This window comes from Sciurus carolinensis, chromosome 6 (genome assembly GCF_902686445.1).
Source record: "Sciurus carolinensis chromosome 6, mSciCar1.2, whole genome shotgun sequence".
In the NCBI taxonomy this organism is placed as follows: Eukaryota; Metazoa; Chordata; class Mammalia; order Rodentia; family Sciuridae; genus Sciurus; species Sciurus carolinensis.
In genome coordinates this window covers 107,521,748-107,541,948 of record NC_062218.1, presented here as the reverse complement: position 1 = coordinate 107,541,948, position 20,201 = coordinate 107,521,748, and the positions used below count along the sequence as shown (strand labels likewise).

Below are 20,201 nucleotides of genomic sequence, written 5' to 3'. Positions count from 1 at the left end.
CTTTGCTCACTCCTCCCCACCCCCCAACTCCTGGCCTTGAACCCAGGGCCTCTACATACAATCCAAACACTCCCCCACTGAGGTACACTCCCAGTCTTTTTTTTTTTTTTTCTTTATTATTAGCATAATTATTTGTACTGGGGATTAAACCCAGGGGTGATTTACCCCTGAACTATATCCCCAGTCCTTTTTATTTCAAGACAGGGTCTTGCTAAGTTACTAAGAATCTCACCATGCTGCTGAGGCTGGCCTCAAACTTTTGATCCTCCTGTTTCCGGGATTATAAGCGCATGCCACCTTGCCTGGCAAACTTTAAATTTTGATGTAGTTCGATTTATCAATTTTTGTTGCTATTGTTCTTTTTCTTTTGGTCTAAGAAACTGTTGCCAAATCGAAGATTATAAAGCTTTGTCTTCTAAGAGCTTCCAGAGCTTTAGGTGTTATATTTAGGTCTTTTACACATTTTGAATTAACTTTGGGGCATGATGTGCGGTAAGGTCCAGCTTCATCCTCTGGTACGTAGACATGCAGTTGTTCTAGCACTGTTGAAGAAGCTGTCTTTTCCCCATCCAATGATCTAGGTAACCTTGTTGAAAATCAATTGGCCATTGTTATGTAGGTTTATTTCTGGACTCTTAATTTGATTCCTTTGATCTATGTGGGTCTATCCTTATGCCAGTGCCACATGATTTTGATTACTGTATCTTTGTAGTAATCTTTGAAATTAGGAAGTATGAGTCTTCATGCCTTGTTCCTCTTTTTCGAGACACTTTTGGCTATTTAAGATCCCTCGCAATTCCAAACGAACTTTAGATTATCAGCGTTATCCACTTCGGCAAAATGGCATCTGTGAGATTTAGGGAATTTGATATGGTTTACATTCAATCTGCAGATTATTTAAAGGAGTATTGCTAGCTTAACAAAATTAAGTCTGCTAGCCCGTGAGTAAGGAATGTCTATTTAGGTCTCCATTCACTACCTTTTTTTTTTTTTTTCCTGCAGGGTTGGGGATTGAATTCAACTTGCACATGCTACACTCAACTCTTTTTATTTTGTTTTGTTTTTTGTTTCTTAGTTTTGGTATACAAGACTTGCATCTCTTTGGGTTATATTTATTCCTAAAGCCAATGCGCTGGTGCACTCCTGTAATCCCAGTAATTTGGGAGAATGAGAAAGGAGGATCTCAGGTTCAAGGCCAGTCTATCAACTTAGTGAGGTCCTAAGCAACTTAGCAAGACTGTCTCAAAATAAAAAATAAAAAAAAGGACTGGGGATGTAGCTCAGTGGTTCAGTACCCCTGAGTTAAATTTCCAGTACCCTAAATAAATAAATAAATAAATTTGTTCCCAGGTGTTTTGTTCTTTTTAGTACTATTACCCACAATTTATTTTGTTTATTTACTTACTTATTTTTGGTGCTGGAGCTGAAACCCAGGACCTTATGCATTCTAGGCAAATACTTACTGAGTTATACTCCCAACCTATACACAACTTTCTAAACCAATTTTGCTTTTTAACTTAACCTTTCATGGACATCTTTCTATGTTAGTAATACAGAGGTCAAAAATTATTTTATGTCTCTTACTGAATATACTACAGTTTGCTTCAACAATCTCTTATTATTAACTATATTGGTCATTTCAAATTTTTAACTATCAGAAAGAAGGATGCCATGAGCTGCTTTGTAATGCACATCTTTGTGCACTTATCCAATTATTTCCTTTGGATAAATTCCCAGAAGCGAACTTATTAGGTCAAAGGAGAGGCATACTTTTAAAGCTTTGATGAATGTTGCCAAATTTTCCTCCAAAAATATCAGACCAACACCCACTCTGAACAGCAGGGATGTTCAAATTGCTTTTCCCCAATATCACTTCCAGGGGGAGAAAACAGGGCCCCTGACATGCTCCTTCACTGGGCAGAAATTTTGGACAGGATGGCATCACTTTCAGTTGACAGAGATGTCTTCCTCTTAGACCTGGAAAGGTCTTAGCAAATCTTCGTTGGAATTTTTATTGCAATGACATTTGAGATTTTATCTATTTTGGTCTCTTATTTGCCTCTTTCTCCCTCTAGACTGCAAGCTACATGTGGCCAGAGACTGCTTGTTTACCATGTAGATCTAGAGTCTTCAGAGTCCCTGGCACAGGAAAGTCCTCAGAAAACGTAAATTATCACTAGGATGAGGGACAGAACAGCCAAAATTCCACAAGGGTAGCAATAGTATCTTTCCATTTTGTGTCTCCAGTACTAGCACAGATTTTGGCACATAACTGCTCAGGATTTGTTGTTGAATGAATAAATGAAGCAACTGTCTTTAGAGAGTCAATGGAGGTTACAGATCTGAAAACTCCTGGCTCATTGTTGTTTCCGCCTGCTGTACCCCCTTACTTACTTTTAGGGGGAAGGTATTGAACTTAGGGGCACCTTACCACTGAGATACATCCCCAGCTCTTTATATTTTTCTTTTGAGACAGGGTCTTACTAAGGTGCTTAGGACCTCACTAAGTTGCTGAAGCTGGCCTTGAACTTGTGATCCTCCTATGTCAGCCTCCCAATTAGCTGAGATTACAGGCACACACTACCACACTATCTTTTATTTTAATATTTGCTGCACATTTCAATATTTATGTTCCTTTGGTGTCTGTGCTTCAGTAAACAGCTACATTTCTGCTGCTAAACAGAGAAGCATGGAACATCACCTGTCAGTTGTAAGTCCCATCTAACACTCTCAAATGATTTTCCAGTGGTGAGGACCAGGGAGGGAATTTCCCCGTGCGTGCTCAGCTCTGGCTCATCTGTGTCCCCTTCACTTGGATGCTGTTCTGTGGGCTGGAGTCAGCATGAAAGCTATTTTTGACTAAGTGGCTACCTAATCTTACATAACCCTCAGCGATTCAGGCCAAGGTCATTCGACTTAGTGCATGAAAGACACTTCAGACACCAGTGATCACCCTTCCCCAGAGTCCCTCCAGAGACCCAGAGCTGAGAGGGCAGCACTCTTGATGGTGGCTCTAGCCCTCCACTGCAAAGCCCAACTAGGACCTGGGCCTGTGCAATACCACCTCAGAGAGTTACCCAGAGGTCCTCTTCCCAGTTTTTCTGGAACTTTAGTAGAATTAGGAAGTCAGGAATCAGGGTGTTGGAACACCTGCTCCACTTCTTCACTGAAGCACATGAGCTCGTGGTGCTCAGGGTCCCTGCGTGAGGAAGACTTGGATTCCTCCTACGGAGAAGCAATTAAAACCCACATTTTAATCTCGATTTTGTTTTATTGGAAAAGTGGTAGAATACTCTGGTATCTCTTCATATCATATAAATCTTTTGCCTTTTACTAAAGATTTCAGTGGAGAGGACAAAAAAAAAAAAAAAAAAAAAAATGCTGTAGAATAGCACTCAAGACCTTCTGGACTCCAGACCCAAATGCTCTTCCTATGCTCTTCCAAGCCTTAGTCCAAGCCTGACATATAGTACATGCTCACTAAATACATCATGAATGAAATTCACCATTGGCCCCTCCAACTTCCTGCCACACCCCACCACCTGCCAACTCCAGAGCCTGCTTGTGAACCCTCTGCATCCAATAAGGTGCACGCTCTAGGGCCCATGCCCATTTCAAACCCAATATCTCAAGACCATCTTTCCAGATCCCCCTAAATAGAACAGGTTGTCCCTTGGTCTATATGTTCCTAACCCATTGCTCACACTTCTGCTCTGAGCTGGTTATGTACTTATCTCTCTTCCACCAGACCATGAGCTTATGGAGGGCAGGATATGGCCCTTAGTGGTCACTGTGTCTCCAGCAAAAATCACCTCCCACCACTTTACTGGGCCCCTGTGAATATCCATGTATTGGCTTAGACACATGCCTGGACAACTGGAGACAAGAATCAGGGCTGCAACTCCCAGCATTCCTTGCATTTTGAATCCAACAGGAGCTGACGGAGGGAGAGACACATGGACGGCTGCTTGAGTGGATGTTCCCAAGCTGAGGTCAATACAGTATTTCTCTTTCAAAAATTTAATCTCACAGATAATTGGTGTTCATTATCGAGAACACAGCCCAGCTGCAGGAAAGCCACTTTAAACATTTTAGAACAGCTTCAGAATTTTGCCACTATGTACCCCTGACTCCTATCTTTACTGAAATGGGAACTCATGGTGCCTTAATTGTTGTTTTCCATTCCTCTCAACAGGTAGGAGGCAAATGAGGTTATCAGACCTGCTCTCTTTCCTAGGTACTGATCTTCCCCTTCTCTGTTTAATTCAGTGGCTCCCAAAGTAGGTCAAAGGTACCTGCTCCCTTGATTGGCCCCGGAGCAGGTCTTGACCCAAGCTAGGCCAATCATAGCTCCCAGCAGCATAACACTATCTGAACTGAGCCAGGAAGAGGCTGACAGACCGGGAAAGGCAGTGGATGGAGAGGGGGTCCCCCAGCCATGGGAATCCTGGATTCCAGTTGTTCTTTTGATCCAACCACACTGTGGTCCTTCCCAACCTTGGCTGGTCAACTCTCCTACAGATCCTATGGACCAACAAATCCTCCTTTGTGATTGTTTCATTTTGAGATGAATTTCTGTCACTTGCTACTGAACAGCTGCTAACACACACACACACACACACATACAGAGTGTATCATGGATATAGGCTCATGACCATAATAACATGCACATCACTTATTTTTTGATACTGGGGATTGAACCCAGGGGCGCCTAACCACTGAGCCACATCCCCAGCCCTTTTGTGTATTTTATTTAGAGACAGGGTCTCACTGAGTTGCTTAGGACTTCAGTTGCTGAGACTGACTTTGAACTTGCAATACTCCTGCCTCAGCCTCCAAAGCTGCTGGGATTACAGGCGTGTGCCACTGTGCTAGGTCCAGGTCACTTTTAATGGTAACAGGGTGTTATCTGGATTTCAACTTTTGGCCAATCACCTGTGGACGGTTATCCTGATTGTTTTTTTCACTGAGATGTACAATGCTGTGGTAAACATCCTCATATGTTCATTTTTGCTCTCATGAATTATTTTGCTAGAAAGGATTTCTGGGGGGGGGTTTACTATGGCAAAGGGTGTTCAAGGACTGCCTCCATGCCCTGTGCCTATTGCCTCTTTCAGCGTCATTGGATGTCTTCATGGGTTACATTATTACAGACTGAGTTGACCCAGTGTTTGAACCTTGTTTGTCCTTTGGGAGGAGGGTCCAGGCTTCGGGTCCAATCTGCCCATAAACTGTGCCCAAGCATTCTGTTGAAAAAGTAGGTGTGGGGTCAGTCATGATCATGAGAATTTGCAGGGCATTTTGTAAGCACAAGGTCAAGTCCCTGAATGCACAGAGGACACAGGGTCTTGCTGGACCTGAGGGTGTAGGCAAAGGAATGCTCAGCTTCAGGGTCACTGTTTGGATCCCAAGGGGTTAGCCCTGAAGGCAAGGGAAGAGCATGGCTCTGAGGACACACATGGCATGTAATAGCAGGGCACAGGGCACAGTCCTCAGCTTGGGAGATCAGGGGACAAATGGGTCGAGCCCCCCTTCTCACCCCCCGTGTTGACTTCTGTGCTTAGTGCTGGGTGGCAGTGGGGGACAAGGCACTGGAGCTCCCAGACTCTGCAAAGACCAACGCTGTAAGAGGAGTGAAGGTTCATGCCAGGACAGTGCTGGCGAATTGGGTGAACGGGCGGCAGCTCATCCTGCCCGGGGAGTGTGAAACCTTCCTGGAAAAAAACTGGCTTTAATCTGAGACTTGAAGGAAGTGCACTGGAAAGTCCAGTGAAGAGTGAACGAGTGGCCCAGACACAGGACGAAGCCTACCAGAGGCTGGAAAATAGAAAGAACATAGAGCATTCAATAGAAAGTCCTGCCTGACTTAAACAAAAAGAACCCGTTAGGAAACTGAAGAATGCCAGTGCGAGGTGCACACCTGTAATCCCGGTGACTGGAGGCTGAGGCCGGAGGATCACAAGTTTGAGATTCCATCTCAAAATTTAAAATAAACTGGGTGTGGTAGTGCACACCCTTAATCCCAGTGACTTGGAGACTAAGGCGGAAGGACTGCAAGTTCAAGGTTGGTCTCAGCAACTTAGTGATGCCTTAAACAACTTAGAGAGACCTTGTCTCAAAAAAAAAAAAAAAAAAAAAAAAAAAATGCAGGGTGCAGTGGTGCAGGCCTGTAATCCCAGCAGTTCAGGAGACTGAAGCAGGAGTTCAAAGCCAGCCTCAGCAAAAGCGAGGCGCTAAACAACTCAATGAGACCCTGTCTCTAAATAAAATACAAAATAGGGCTGGGGATGTGGCTCAGTGGCCGAATGTCCCTGAGTTCAATCCCCAGTACCCAATAAATAAATAAATAAATAATAAAATAAATAAATAAAAAGAGCTGGGGATGTGGCTCAGTGGCAGTGTCTCTGGGTTCAATTCCCAGTTCCTCCCCACCCCCAAGATGAGACTGCAGAAGTGGCAAATACTCCTAGCTAGGCCCAGAGGCTTATGCTAAAGATTCTTGCCTAAAGGTAATGGGGATCCTTGGAGGATTATAGCAGGGGAGAGACATGATCCCTGTTCTTCAGGGGGAGGGAAGGATAGAGATTCAATCAAAAGGTAATGGAAGCTGGGTATGGTGGTACATGCCTGTAATCTCAGCGACTCAGGAAGCTAAGGCAGAAGGATGGCAAGTTTGAGGTCAGCCTAAATAATTTATCGAGGCCCTAAGCAATTTAGTGTAACCCTGTCTCAAGAATAGAAAATAAAAAGGGCTCAGAATGTGGCTCAGTGGTAAAGTATCCCTGGGTTCAATCTCCAATACAAACAAAAAAAAGTAATGGAGCCCATGTCTCTTTCAGTTGTGGCTGGTCCCGGGTTCCTGAGACTTGAGACCTTCTCTGCATGCTAGTCGGGTCTCAGACCTCTTGCTCAGCCCCACTGTAGAGTGACCGGCCTCAACCATCTTTCCCAGGATGGCTGGTGCTCCCACCCAGGCCTGCTCACTTCTTGTAGATGGATATGGCCTGCTCAAGTAACAGTGCTCACATGGACATAGCTCTAATATCTACAGAAGGGCACAAAATTCCCCAATTCATCCATACCATGCCACCCATACAGACAAGTATCTTTGTCATAAAATTAAATGGAACAAGATAATGGAAGTGAAAGTGCTTTGTAAAAAGAAAAGGGGCTAGAGAACTTTATTTCTCTCTTAAGCAACCAAAGTCTTTTTTTTTTTTTTTTTTTCAAATAAAATTTTACTGTACACCTATACATCCAGCTGTTCCAACAATGTTGCCTTTTGGAAACATTGTGAATTTCACAGGTTCAGAGCTAAGGTGCTGGATTCTGCCATCTTCTTCTGACCTCCCCTGCCCTACCTTCTGCCTCTGAGTTCTGCCTCCAGCCACCCAGGTGCTCCAAGCAGAAGCAGTGCTGATACCCCCATCGTTACCAGCCCAGGGGGCTCTTCAACACGTTTCCCTTATCCATGCTCATGGTTCCATTGCTGCCACCACCCCTCTGACTGACCACCACTCACATGGATCCTGCAATAGCTTTACTTTGTCACTTGTCCCATTTCCAGTTTGACTTCACATATTGACTGGAATGAGCACGTGTAGAGAATCAGATATGAGTTGTAAGGATTCAGCTTGACAAGTTTGCCTCCACTGGACACACCTGTGGATCTAACACCTGAATCAGGAAGCAGAGCACCATCAGCATCCCAGAAGCCCACCCTGTGCCCCTTGTGCCCCAGGACAACGCCTATCTTGACTTCCAGCATTACTGATTGTTTTGTCTGTTTTTGAACTTCATATGCTTGCACTCATACGATGTGCATGTGTTATATCTGCTGGGTCCACTCATCACTGTGTCTGTGAGAGTCATCATGCTGCTGTGCTTATCATTGTTCATTTTCATCGTGTTATAGTATTCCATTGTATGATAGTCTCATTATTTATTCAGTCAGGTTCTGAGAGGCATTTGAGTGGCTTATGGTTTGGAGCTATGTTCGTTTCTTCCTTCCTTCCTCCTTACTGGCAATTGAACCTAAGGGCACTTTACCACGGAGTTACATCCCCAGTCTTTTTTGTTTATTTTGAGGCAGGGTCTTACTAAGTTGCTAAGACTAACCTGGAACTTGTGATCTCCTGCCTCCACCTCCTGAGTGGCTGGGATTATGGGTGTGAGCCACTGTACAAGGCTTGGGGCTATTTCAAAAAGGGTATTGTTTTTAGTCAAAACACTAAAAACTTGAATCACTGTGAGCAAAAGACTCAACAAGAACAATTTAGAGGAACGAAAATTTCAGAGGTTCAGATGACTGATCCCATTGCTCTGGGTCCAAGGTGAGGCAAAACATCATGGCTAAGGGTGTGGTAAAGGAAGGCTGCTCAGGACATGTCCAGTAGAAAGCAGAGAGAGAGAAAGAGTTCCATTCACAAAATACAAACCCCAAAGGCATGGCCCCAGGGACCCACTCCTTCAAACACCCTACCTTCCTAGTTACCACCCAGTTAATCCGTATCAGTGGATTAATCCACTGATGAGGCTACAACTCATAATCAAATCATTTACCTCTGAAAATTCTTGCATTGTCTCACACCTGAGCTTTGGGGGAGGATACCCCTTGTACAAACGTTAATGGATTGTTACCAATATTTTTTCTTTGGTGCACGCAAGTATGCGTTTTTGTGGGTATCACGAGGAGTAGACTTGCCTCATTATGAAGCATGTGTTTGCAAAGTGATGTCTTTAAAGCACAATCAAACTGTAGCATTTCCTTTCTTAAACCCTCCCGACTTTCCATTGCATTTAGGTGAAGTCCACACTTTGTCTCATCCTACAGAGGCCTGGTTTGCCTGGCACCCACCTCCCCATCTCAAACCCTGCCTTCGCACAGTCTGCTTTCCCAACACATTGACCTTTTCCGCATTCTTGGGGGCTGCTGAACTCTTTCTCTGTCAGAAAGCCCACACACTTGATATGCCACCGTTTCCACCTAACCTGCTCTGTTCATTCTTTATATCTAAGGTCAGACAGAATTTTCTCAGGCCTCTCCTGATCCTCCAATCTGAACTAGCAATTTTGGTTATTGTCTCTAGTTGCTTAGTGCACAATTCCAATTAACCAAAACTTGAAACTGATTGTGGATCACTGTCTCCTCACTCAGTAGACTATAAGTATCAAGACTCACCTTTACCTAGCATTGATCAGGAACATACTAGGTGCTCAATAGGCATCAATGTGGCAAAGAGAGGGGACAAGATAAGAAGTCACACAAAGGCCAGGGCACAGCCAGGTACAACAGGAGTGCACTCCTATAATTCCAGAGAATTATAGGCTCTGAGAGCTGAGGCAGGAGGATTTTGAGTTCAAAGCCAACCTCAGCAACTTAGTGAGGCCCTAAGCAATTCTGCAAGACCTTGTCTCTAAATAAAATACAAAAAAGGGCTGGGGATGTGGCTCAGTGGTTAAGTGCCCCTGGGTTCAATCCCTGGTACCAAAACAAAAAAGACCAAGGTATAAATCTTGGTTCCATTCACACAACGCTTGTGCCTTTAGGCCACTTACTTAAGGTCTCTGAGCCTCAATTTCATTCTCAGCAAAACAGAACTAGTCCTGCTGGCCTCTTGGGTACACAGACAGTGTAAGGACTGAGTGAGAATACATGTATGTACACAGCCTAAAACAGAACTGGGCACGTGGCAAGTGCTAATGCAGTGGTGGCTTCCATGTGTCAACCTATTGAAGCCTCCTCACAATCCCAGGGTCAGGCACTGCTCTAAAATCCTCATCTCATGGATGAAAAAACAAAGAAACGACGGCCTGCCAGGTGCAATGCCACATGTCAGTAATCAGCTGCTAAGGAGGCAGAGACAGGAGGATCTCTAGTTCAAGGTGAGTCTAGGCAACTTAGTGAGGCCCTGTCTAAAAGTAAAAAGGCTTGGGAATGCAACTCAATTGTTCAATCTCCAGAACAACAAAAAAGAAAAAAAGAAAGAAAGAAACTGAGGCCTGAACTGATGTTAATTCCTGGCCCAATAATTCCAGCTCCAGAGCCTAGGGAAAGACCAATAAAGAGCAGGGGAAGGGGTGGTGGTGAGTTCCCAACAGCCAACAGCCAGGTCACTCCCTTTCCCTTGACATTCATTCATCCCCATGAAACCCTAAGGTTAGAAACCCAGTATGAAAACTACGGGGTTACACAAACATCCGCAGTTATTAATAGCTAGAAAGGAAAAAAATAGAAGGATCTGATTACATAAAAATGTTAAATTTCTGTACAACAAAAGATACCACAAACAAGGTCAAAAGATAAATAAGAGTGCGGGAGAAAATACTTCAACTTCACATGGCAAAGGCTTACTATTCCTGGTGTTAACATGCTCCTGCTTCCTGCTCATTAATTGGAAAAAATATGAATGAACCAGTGGAAAAAGGGACAAAGACTGTGAATAGTTGACAGAACAGGAAATGAACATTGGTCACCAACATGTGTATAAGTAAGGGAATGGAAATTCAATAATGAGCTCCCGTATGTCTCCTAATATTGGCAAAAAGTGAAAAATATTGTTAACATTTATGGCTGATGATGGGAGAAAACCAACTTAATCATCATGCCATGGTTGGACTGTGAAAAATTGCAACCTCTTAGGAAAAAATTTCCAAAATATTGTTATAAAAAGTGTGACAGGGCTGGGGATATAGCTCAGTTGGTAGAGTGCTTGCCTCGCAAGCACAAGTCCCGGGTTCAAATCCCCAGCACCACACACACACAAAAAAAGTGTGACAATCTTTGGACATGAAAATAATAATGCATAATCATAGATAATAGATAGGTGCAAGAATATTCTTTGCAATGTCTTTGTAATAGCAAGAGCGATACAGTTCTTGCTTCCATCAATACAGTTGTATATTAAAACAAATCAGGTGATTCCATGTGGAAACCTCTGAAGTGAAAAAAGATGTTAAAGAATAATGTCTATGGTTTGATATCATTTTTATAGAAAACAAACACAATACGTATAGTCAAATCACCCTGAACACTTAAGCAAAGAAAAAAGGTAAGAAAATCTAATTTCTAGTTATAAGCTATAGCACACACCTATAACCCCAGTGACTGCAGAGGTCAAGGCAGGAGGACTGCAAGTTCCAGACCAGCCTGAGACCAACTTAACGAGACCCTGTTCTGAAATTAAACAATAAAACGGGCTGGGAATGCAGTTCAGTGCTTGAAGACCGGCATTCAATTCCCAGGAGTGAAAAAAACAATTTTTTTCTAGTGTGCGTTAAAGGAGTTGGGTTGGGTTAGGTTGGAGGATTTTAATTTTGCTTCAGAATCACCTTGAAGTTTGAATTGTTGCAATGAGCATGCATTACATTACAAACATTAATTGATAAACACTGCTCCTTAGTAATGACTCAATGAATGTACCTGTCCGTCTAGACTTACAAAACCTTCTTTTGCATTCACATTTACCCTGCTTCAGTTCCTACAAATCAGCTGCTGGTTGGAAAGAAGATGCTAATTGTCTTGTGAACAATTTCCTCTGATTAACCTCATAGCTTGCGCTGCTGCCCAGCCTCCTAGGGGAAGAGATCTTAAATCATTATTATTTTAAAAAGAAATATCTGCTCTGAATATGTAATACATGCATATGGTAGAAAATTCAAAATGAACAAAACGGTACACAGTGAAAAGTAGGTCTCATCTCTCCCTAACACCCTAGCCAATATTCTAGCCCGGTTCTATCCCTGGAAAGCAATCAGTACACCAGCTTCTTTTGTGTCCTTCTGGAGATATTCCATGCAAATATTAGCATAAATATGTGTATATTCTTTTTTTTTTTCGGTATTGGTGATTGAACTCACAGGCACTCAAGCACTGAGCCACATTCCCAGCCCTATTTTGTATTTATTTTTTTAAAACACAAATGCTGTCCAGAATGTCTACACACACAAACGAGTATGTTCCTATGGAAAATGTCTTTCCATTCTCTTCAGTCAGCACCTGATCAGCAGCTCCTTCCTGCTTAAGAAGCCAAATTTCCCTAAGTGAGACACCTTGGTCATGCATTCATTCATCCACTAACATCCACAAGCAAGTATGTGTCAATCCTCACTTGGTGCCAGGCACTGGGCTAGAAACTCAGAGAAAGTGGGTCCTTGTGCTGGTGCAGTGTGTAAGCCTGTAATCCCAGTGATGCGGAAGGCTGCGTCAGTTCAAGGCAGGAGGATCTCAAGTTCAAGGCCAGCCTTAGCCACTTAGCAAGACCCTCAGCAACTCAGGGAGACTGTCTCAAAATAAAAAATAAAAAGGACTGGGGATAGGGCTCAGTGGTAAAGTGCCTGTGGGTTCAATCCCTAATACAAAATAAATAAATAAAAAGATAAGGTCCTTGCTCTCACCCAGATGAACTTGAAGTAGGAAAGAAAAAAATGTTATGTAGAAGAAAACAAATAACAAAAGAAAACTAACAAATTTCAGGTAATGGAATGCACCGTGGAGAGATTCATTCTCAGTTAAGAGGAAGGAAGAAGGAGGGAAGGACAGGGAGAAGACAGAGAGAAAAGAGGGATTCTTTCGGATGGGATGGCCAGGAAAGATCTCCCTGAGGGAGATAGCATTTAAGATAAGAACAGAATACTAGAATCAATAAATTTCCCCAACTTCCTTGTCCTGATGACTTTCTATGGGCAGCAACTCAACCTGATCCTGGAGGCAAAGAGGGTGGATCCTGAAGCATGTGTTCGAATCCCACCTCTGCCACTGAAGGCTGGGTTAGTCTTGGGGAAATTAAGCTGTTTCTCAGTTTCCCCACTAGTACTATGATATAAAAATAGTGGCCACTTCATAGGATTATAGTGAAAGTTAAATAGATATGTAACGAGGGCTGGCACAAAGAAAGTGATCAAAAAAGGATATTAGCCAAATTCTCAGATATGACACCAAAATTATGACCTAGAAGAGAAAAAACTAATCAAGATGCTCAACACCAAAATTAGAAATGTTTGCTCTATGACAGACATCTTAAGCAATGTCTACAGTCTGGAAAAAATATTTACAAATTATATATCTCAAAAAAGACATATATACAGGCCAGGCATGGTAGTGAGTGCCTATAGTCCCAGCTATTCAGGAGACTGAGGCAGGAGGATCACTCAAGTCCAGGAGTTCTATGGCAATACAGTAAGAACCACGAATCATCTCAAAAAAAAAAAAAAAAAAAAAAAGGACTTACATGCTTATATGCAGAATATAAAAGAAACTCTCAAAACTCAACAGTAGGAAAACAAGCAACCTAATTAAGAAAGCCCAAAGCTTGATCAGACAGTTCACCAAAGAAGATACAATGACAGTAGACAAGCACCTAGAAACATCCAGCAGGATTAACCATTAGGTCAGTGCAAAATAAAACCACAATGACAGACCACAATACACCAATGGGAATGGCAAAGGAGGAGGAGGAGGAGGAGGGGAAGACAGCAAAAACACAAACTCTGACACCACCAAATGCTGGCAGAACGCAGACTGACCACACCCCTCCCACATTGCTGGCTGGCCCACAGAGTGGTACAGCCACTCTGGAATTTAATTATGAAGTTAAACCTACACCTAACATATAATTTAGCAATCCCATTTCTAAGTAATTTGCCTAGAGAAATGAAAACTTAAGTTCACATAAAAACCTGTTCATAAATGTTTATAGCAGTTCTATTCATAATCACCCCAAACTAGGAGCAACTTCAAAGTCCTTTAATGGGTGAACAGATGAACCATGGTACATTCACAGTGCTAGAAAGCGACTCAGCAGAAAAAAGGTAGGAACTACTGTTAGTGAGACAACTGAACAAAAGAAAGAAGCGTCTGGAAAGATGGCCTGCTACCTGATTTATTACACACCTTCTTGAAAACAAAGCCAGAGGAATGGGTGGAGAGCCCCCGGGGGGTGGGGGTGGGGGGGCTGCCAGGGCTCAGGCTGGGAAAGGCTGTGACTAAGGGGACAACTCAAGGGAATGTTTCGGACTGACAGAACTGCTCTGTATCCTGATTGTGGTGGTGGTTATACAAACCTGCACCTAAGTTAAAATTTACAGAATTGGACATTCATAAAAAAGTCAATGTTTCTGCAGGTTATTTTAAAAATAAGACAGATTAAAGGTGATCCATGATATTGTCATTCTTACTCAGTTATTCACTTCCAAGTCCTCTTCCCTCCTTTTTCCTCATTGTCTGCAACCAGAAACTTCTTTCACCTCTGGGAAGAAGTTGACCAAGTTCAGAGCAGAGGGAAGGGCACTAGAGGCAGATGGAATGGTGTGTGCAAAACCCTGAGAGACCATGGGGACTCAAGCTTGCTATGTGGCACCTGCAGGGACTGGTGACACAGCAGTGGACAGAACACAATGATACCTCTCCAGGGAAACGTTTTGGGCATTTTTGGTACTCAACTCCCCTCAACTCCATTAGGGTCCTCCATCTGAAACAGAGCATATTGGGTAGGGGTTCAGTGTACCTGGTCTGGAGCCAGGCAGGTGCAAACCATCAGTCCTGGGCTCCGTCACTCACCCTGAGTGTGCAAATGGGCACTGTCCTGCTTGTGATTCTTCCCACCGGGAAAATGAATATGAAATTATGATTTGGCCTTCTAGGGTTGTTGTAAGGAGTAAATGAGAATCCATAAAGTCATGTGAAGTCATGTTCAAATGCTTGGTACACCAGCAGAGCTCAGTGCCTGGAAGCTAGTGTTGTTGCTATTAATATTATCAGAGGCACCAGAGCCCCTGACCCTGGAGGTGCTGTCTCTATATAGCCAAATATGGAGTTAACACAGAACCAGAGAGGGGTCTCCTAGCCCTGGATTCCTATAGACAAAAGACTAAGCAGGGACTCAGTGGCGGTGATATTCCCTGAAACCATCAAGTAAGATTTGGGAGTGGACTTGTGTTTGTCAGTGTGACACAGGCAGGAGAGTGGAGGACAGCTAAGACCCAGGAAGGTTCCTTAGATGACAGATGTGTGCTGCCAGTTGACATCGGCCCCCACCTCCCACCCTGCCTCCCACCCCGAAAACTGGACTCTCTTCCAAAGGATTCCAGCAATGCTATGGGTAACAAGAGCCCCATGAAGTCCTCCCTGGGCTGAGGAGTCACGGGTTCTGCCTTCCCAGAAAAGCACCTTTGCTCCAGTGGGAGAATGCCTTTGGACTGATAAAGACTCGCCGTGTCCAGTTATGGTAGGAATATTGCGAGGGGGTGAAGCTATTTTTTGCCACATGTCTATCTCTCCAGCAGGCACAGTGACATTACTTGGAATCCAAATAGCCCCAGCCGTAGAAGGTCATGGAGCTAAAGGCTAGAAAGAGCCAGATTGGGGGTGGGGAGACTATTTACATCACCAGTTGGGGGTCCTAAGACCTAGAACTGTCACCCCTTCCATCTTGCCCCAGCCGCATCCCACTCTCCACAAGACTCCTGTTGAAACAATTTCCCCCTGGGCCCCAAATCTGGTGGCAAGTGTTTATTTTTAGCCTATGATTCCCTGAGAATGAGAGTAGGCCCTTATGGAGCAGAGGGAGGGAGGAGGGAGGAGGAAGAGAAACTTGAGGGCCTGGAGGGCCAGGGAGGACATGCTCAGCCCAAGCCCATTTTCAGCTCTGTGGCAGCCTGCTGCAGAGACAGGGCCAAGTCCTCTCCCTTCTCAGCCCACCCCAGGTTGGGCTTCTGTCCCTGTGTTCCCCTTTCCTTCTTCCCTGAGGGCCCTGGAGACCACTGGCTTTCCGTTCCTCTTTCTATCCTCCCTTGGCCTCTTGGTCCTTTGTGTTCTCCTTCTCAACCACAGTGGGTGCAGAAGGGGACTCCTCAACTCCTTACTTCCTCCTGTCTCTGAAGAAACATTCCCAGACCCAGCTCCTTGTGACTACCTGGCACCATAATGGGCACTTGATAAATATGGGCAGACTGAAGGTTGGATTTCACTGCTTCTCCCTGCAGGAAAAAGGCCTGCAGGGTGGAAGAACCAATAAGGGGAAGTTATGTAGGTTTAGAAACTCTTTCAAAACCTTCAGTCATTGTCCTTAGTTGATAGTTCCTGTCTCTTTTCTGAGAAGTTCTCTGGAGCTTTTGGGACCTTGTCTTTGCCTCTGTGATCCAGAGGAAGATGCACTGCTTCCCTTTCAGTCCTTCCTGCACCTGCCTTTGACCTTCCTTCCTGCACACCTAAGCTCTGCCCCCAGAGCCTGTGTGAGTGTCCCCTGAGGTGGTTCAAATTCCTGCTCCCACACACACCAATGGTGGGGCCCAGGCAAGACACCCTTCCTCCTGCAGGAGATTGAAAATCTCTCTGGGGGATGGTTGTGTGTAAAATGTGTGTATGAAACAGCTGGCACAGAGTAGGTGCTTAATAATTGCCTGTCTTTGTTGTTGATCATTCAATAAATGGTGCAAAAAACTAAATCCTCTTTTTAAACATCTTTTACTCTATACCTGATCATTTTTCCTATTTGTAGACTGCTTTAATATTTTATAAAGCACTTACATGTCCATTAGCTCAGCTGATCCCCAAAGACCCCTGGAGTCATTATTGCATGATTATTATTCCCATTACACAGATAAAGATAGTCATGCTCCAGAAAAACACAGACTTACTTCCCTCATCATTGTGCCCATGTGCTTAACACTGGGCCAGGCCCAGAGTAGGCCCCCAAAACAAAACAAAGCAAAACATTTTTGAAGTACTGACCTGGGTAATGTCATCTTACATGCCATGTGTCCTTTCCTTGTCCACAAAATGGGGATTCATGCAGTAGGATATACAAAGGAAATTAAAATTCTAGAACTCAGCTGCATCTTTTCTTTGGGAGTGGGTACCAGGGACCGAACTCAGGGGCACTCAACCTCTGAGCCACATCCCCAGTCCTATTTTGTATTTTATTTAGAGACAGGGTCTCACTGAGTTGCTTAGTGCCTTGCTTTTGCTAAGACTGACTTTGAACTCATGATCCTCCTGCCTCAGCCTCCTGAGACGCCGGGATTACAGGCCTGCGTCACTCCGCCCAGCTCAACTTCATTTTTAATAGGTGGAAAGAAGTGAGGTCGCCTTGTATTTTGTAGGCAGGGTACCTCTGATAGGGAGCAAATGTAGCTTATTCCCTGCAGACACTCAAGCTAGTCTTCTATGTCCTTACACCTGGGACTTTGGTTTCTCCAGTCAGAAGCTGAATTTCAGAGGGAGGAGTTGGGTCCAGCCTGGGGAAGGAGTTCAGTGGTGGAGTGCTCACCTAGCATGTGCAAGGTCTTGGGTTCAATCCCCAGCAACACCAGAAACAGAGAATGAGAGAGAGAGAGAGAGACAGAGAGAGAGAGGAGGTCAGTGTGTATAAGGAGAAGTTCAGAGCAGAAATTAAGATCCCTGCTAATATTGACACCCTGGGGCAAAGATTCTGCTGCATTTAAAAAAGATGGAGTGGGATGGATGGAAAGTGAAGGAAGAATTGAAATATGTGCAATCCCTTTCTAGGTCAAAAATCATTTTATTAATTTAAAGACATAAAAATGCATTATGTATAAGTTGATTTTCTCTGCAAATTGCCACAATCAGTATATTACATTTCAAAGTATAATCCTTCAGATAATAATTATAAATCTAGTTTACTTTTAATTTGTTGAATTAAAAAAAAAAACAAATGGAGCTATAACTCTTGGATTTTAGGGAATTGAGTCTTGTGTTTGCCTATGTAGAGGCAAAAATCAGCCACACTTAACTTTAGAAAAACTTCTCGGGTGCTTAGAATGTATAAACAGAGGCCACAAGCTTTAGGAAAATTGCTGAGACTGTGAAGGAGGGAGACCCTAGCTTGCTGATGACAACATGTGTCTCTTGGAAATTATCTCATTATTTTAAGTGTACATTTTATTTGCTAGTAACAGTAAATCATATTTTCCCCTCAAAATAATTTACATTACTTTTATCTTCTTGAAACCAGGCTCACCACATCACAGAAAGGGGTGATGTGATAAATAATTAAAACTTATCTTTATTGAGCACATACTATTATAGAGTATTGTTTTCAGAGTTTTACATTCACTTGCATAATTTATTTTATTTGTTTATTTTTGGTAACAGGGATTGAACCCAGGGACACTTAGCCACTGAGCCACATCCCCAGCCCTTTTTATATTTTATTTTGAGACAGGGTAATGCTAAGTTGGTTAGGGCCTCACTAAGTTGCTGAGGTTGGCTTTGAACTTATGATCCTCCTGACTCAGCCTCCCAAGCCGTTAGGATTACAAGCATGCACTACCACACCCTGCTCCGGTGGATAATTCTTACAATAGCCCTACCACAGAGGCACCATTATTATCCCCATCCAAGGGGGTAAAGTGACTTGCTAATATCCCTTGGTTACCAAGGGGTAGAACAAAGATTTGAACTTATGCAAAGATGTGGATAGTTTTGTGTGAAAATTAGGCATCAGTCAGCTCCACTTATTAAGTCGCATTAGCCTGAGAGCGAATGGGAGCAAACCATTCTCTTCCAGCCTAACTGTCCCACAGAACCATATGGAACCCTCTTGTCCCAGGTCCCACCACTAATGGAATATTCTTGTGACTTGGGTAGCTAATGAAAGCATACCAATGCTCCTTAAGTACTGCTTTAGATTTTGAACTCAAGGTAATATTATTTATTTATTTATTTATTTAATAGTTTGTTTATTTATTTCTAGGGATTAAACCCAGGGGCACTTTACCACTGAGCTACATCCTCAGCCATTTTTATTTTTTATTTTGAGATAGGATCTCTCTAAATTGCTGGGGGGTCTCACTAAATTGCTAAGGCTGATCCTGAATTTGCAATCCTCCTGCCTCAGCCTCCCAAGTCACTGGGATTAACAGGCATGTGCCCCCAAGCCCAGGAAAGTTAAGGTGATTTTAAACACTTTAAACTTTCATTTTAAAAGGATTATTTATTTAATCCTTTTTATGGATTATGAGCTCACAGGAACCAGAAAAAGTCAATTTTCAATTTCCTCCTGATTCTGCCCTGCAAAAATGTTGGCACACAGGTGATTTTGGGATACAGATGACAAGAAGACTCTGACCTCAGGTGGCTTACCTTTCAGCAGGTGACAACTGACAAGCACAAAAACAAAGAGATGCACTAAACTCTGGTGACTCCCTAGCTGCCCTGGAGGAAACCCTCTGAGCTGGAGTCTGGCACCAGGGCAGGAGGCGGGAACACATCCGCCCACGTCCAGATTGAAAGGGAAAGAAGAAAGAGGGCAGTGAGTTCTGTCTGGTCTTGCAACAGTGGCAATTCCCGGGCCACAGAGAGGCCCTGCCCCTTGCTGACCACAGGTCCTGTGCCCAGGAGCTGTGCAGGGCAAAAACAAGATTCTGAGGTTCCCAAGGCGAGATTTTGAGACATGGTTTCAGGAGGGCAAAGTCTACCTAGGAGTGTTTGGACAACTTACCTTATTTTATCTTTGAGATTTGTTTTTCAGCCTTCTTTTCTTTCTTCCTCTTTTTTTTGGTGGGGGAATGGGGTACTGGGAATGCAATCTCACACATGAGAGGCAAGCACTTTACCTCTGAGCTGCAGCCATGCCCAGCCCTAAGCTTCATTTCTTCAAAGAGCCAATAAATAAATAAATAAATAAATAAAATTTCTCCAAATAAAATGTCCATTAACCTCACCCCACACCTTCATCTCATGCCTTCTTCCTGAGACCCAGCTGGAGGACCAAGGTAGAGCTTTCACCTTTTGTGATCTTGAGAGAAGGAATGTCCTGGGAACAGGTCTCCTCAAGGCCCCTGGAGTCCTTCCCTAGCCATAGTGTTCACAAGCTGCCACAACAAGGGACAGGAAGGAAGGCACAAGTGCTCACACACACATGTCTCCGGACTCCAAACCCAGTGCTCTCTTCCTATCGCAGTGTCTTCTAGCCTTCTGTCATTCAAGTCCTCGCCTCCTGGTTTTTGCCTTGTCCTCATGTCACCTGTATCACTATTTACTTAACGTATTTTTAAAGGTGTCCATTTTCCCCCTTTAGCTTCAGTGCCTTTGTTGAAAAACAAAATTTGATATCACTGCTGTAATTGGAAATCTGGTTTCACTGACCATAAATAGAAGGCAGCCATAAAAATAAATGCAACAAAATGTTATCAAATCCCAGACACTGTTGCCGGCTGCAGCCTGAGCCCTACTCTCTCTT

At 43.6% G+C, this 20,201-nt stretch overlaps 1 non-coding gene across 1 annotated transcript; it reads left to right on the top strand.

The window, feature by feature from the left end:
- The first annotated feature begins 3,290 nt into the window (after nt 1-3,290).
- On the top strand, nt 3,291-3,406 carry LOC124987740 (U5 spliceosomal RNA). Its single transcript, XR_007109255.1, has one exon. It is a non-coding gene; the product is annotated as a U5 spliceosomal RNA (small nuclear RNA).
- Nucleotides 3,407-20,201: the final 16,795 nt, after the last annotated feature.